The sequence below is a fragment of the Heterocephalus glaber genome, unplaced genomic scaffold (assembly GCF_053883595.1).
Source record: "Heterocephalus glaber isolate CG9 unplaced genomic scaffold, H.glaber_assembly_v1.0 deba00001461, whole genome shotgun sequence".
Classification (NCBI taxonomy): domain Eukaryota; kingdom Metazoa; phylum Chordata; class Mammalia; order Rodentia; family Bathyergidae; genus Heterocephalus; species Heterocephalus glaber.
The window spans coordinates 40499684-40502257 of record NW_028258308.1 but is presented as its reverse complement, the minus strand read 5'-3'; the positions used below and the strand labels follow the sequence as shown (position 1 = coordinate 40502257).

Sequence of the window (2574 nt, the reverse complement as noted above, 5' to 3'; positions counted from 1 at the left end):
CAGCCACTGGTCTCTGCCTGAGCTTCAGAAACTGCTCAACTCTGACTTCACAGGGGACCCCCCTAAACCTGAGGCAGCTAGAGGGAGCTAGAGGGAGAAGGAACATAAAAACTCCTAACATTTGTGTGAATTTTGCCTACTTAGCTTTAATCACAAGTTGTGGATTTGATAGAAAACATCTTCAAAAGTAATACACAATGAATATAATTTTTTCCTACAATTGATATTGATTTCAGTTATGCCCAATGATCATCTTTTCTTCTATGGTAGCTCTTTATCACATTAATTGCCCACAAATCAGCTACTTTTAAGCCATTTACTGATTTTTTTCTTTTCAAGCCCACGAAAAAGGGACAAGAATTTTTTTAAAATCTGAAATATATTTTTCCTGTGATAAGAGTGATACATTGTTAAACATTCATATGATATTAAAATATCATCACAGTAAACATCAACATCGACTCATAATTCCTTTCCCAAAAATTGCCACTTTAATAAGGTGGTTCACAGCCTTCCTGAATTTAATACATACGTAAATATAAATGTAATCAACATGAATTTGGTCATCCAAATATACTGTTCTGAAACTTGCTTTTTTTGATATTCCATCAGAGGACAACTGTCCATAGCCATATATACAGATATAGCCATAATTTTAATAACTTCTTAATATTCTTTTGAATAAATAAGTCCCCATTTTAAAAAATCAATACCATGTTAGTAGATAATGTAAGCTATTTTCATGTTTGCTATTCTAAACAAGACAAAAACAGACCTTCTTGTCTGATTATTTTCTTAAGATTAATTCCCAGAGCCCCAGTCACTGAGCTGCCGCCGAGGACTCAGCTGCTTCCCCCCTGAGCCCCCTGCTTCCCGGCGATCCGTCCCCCCCCCCCGCCCGCCTTCTCCGGCAGCCGCCTTCCGCAGGCCATTTCCACCGAGGAAAAGGAATCGTATCGTATGTCCGCTATCCAGAACCTCCACTCTTTCGACCCCTTTGCTGATGCAAGTAAGGGTGATGACCTGCTTCCTGCCGGCACTGAGGATTATATCCATATAAGAATCCAACAGAGAAACGGCAGGAAGACCCTTACCACTGTCCAAGGGATCGCTGATGACTACGATAAAAAGAAACTGGTAAAGGCGTTTAAGAAGAAATTTGCCTGCAATGGTACTGTAATCGAGCATCCAGAATATGGAGAAGTAATCCAGCTCCAGGGTGACCAACGCAAGAACATACGCCAGTTTCTGGTAGAGATTGGACTGGCTAAAGACGATCAGCTGAAGGTTCATGGGTTTTAAGTAATTGTGGCTCATTGAAGCTTAAGTGAGGATTTCCTTGCAATGAGTAGAATATCCCTTCTGTCCCTTGTCACGAGTTTAAAAACCTCAAGGCTTGTATAATGTAACCATTTGGAGTCCACTTTACCTTGGACTAGTGTAACTCCTACATGCAATAAACTGAAAAGCGCCAAAAAAAAAAAAAAAAAAAAAAGATTAATTCCCAGAAGTGGTGAAGCTGGGCTAAAGGTTGCATATTTTACATTTTGATGTCCATTTTTTAGGCCACTTTCTAGAAAGGAGGCCTAGTGAGAAAGTCCTCTGTAAAGAAGTACCTTTCAGGGCTGGGGATTTAGCTCAGTGGTTCCACCACCTTCCTTGAAAGCACAAGGTCCTGAGTTCTATCCCCGGCACCAAAAAAAAAAAGAAGTGCCTTTCTTCTGTGAGTACCCCGGGCCTCAGGGGCTGGGGTCATGGCAACAGGTTACACTTGACCTCCCCCTCAACCATGCCAGTTCCTGCTGGTATAGCACATCTTTTCATGCCTTCTCACGACCTGCCACACCCCAAAGCCAAGCAAATCCTTGAATTTTGACAATTTTTCAAATTCCAAGGGTTTCCCCTTTCAATTTCCAAGAACTCCTTTACTCAGTCCTAAGATGTCCTGCTCATTTCCAACTTAGATGATATAAACGACATCTGAAAATAATGGAAAAAATAACTGGAAAAAGTATGTGGCACACACATGAAGAGATTATGTTTCAGTACCAATGTGAGAATAACTGAACAGTACAAATTGCTCTCCAAGATCCCAAAGGGTCACTTAATTCTTATCTTCCTAAAAAGCTCATTTCTGAACCCGGCTTAATTCTTATCTCAGCTTCCAAAAAAAAAAAGTTCAGTTCTGAACCTGGCGTTTAAGATTCTATATATGCCAGCTCCACCATAAAATGTAAAGCCATCTATTTCCTAAATAAACTCCATTTTTCTCAAGAGAAATAGAAGTTGTTGCCTGTCAAACATATTAAGACTTCCTGCTTTATGTCTTTGTCATTGAAAAGCTATAAACAGTTGTTGATTATTATATGCCAAGCACCAAACTAAGTGCTTTAGAGAAATATTTTAGATAATTCTTACAAAAATCTAATGAGGTAGATACTATTTCTCCCCATCTTACTTATAAAAAATAAAGCTCGAAAAAAATGAAGCTCATAAAGGTCAGGTAACTTACCCAAACCCACACAGCTGTTAATAGTCAAGCCACCGTTGGCAACCATGTCTTCCTACCTAACC

The 2574-nt window shown here is 39.4% G+C and overlaps 1 pseudogene; it reads left to right on the top strand.

Annotated features, from left to right (window-relative positions):
- The first annotated feature begins 883 nt into the window (after positions 1 to 883).
- Positions 884 to 1451, top strand: LOC101699607 (eukaryotic translation initiation factor 1 pseudogene; annotated as a pseudogene).
- The last annotated feature ends 1123 nt before the right edge of the window (positions 1452 to 2574 follow it).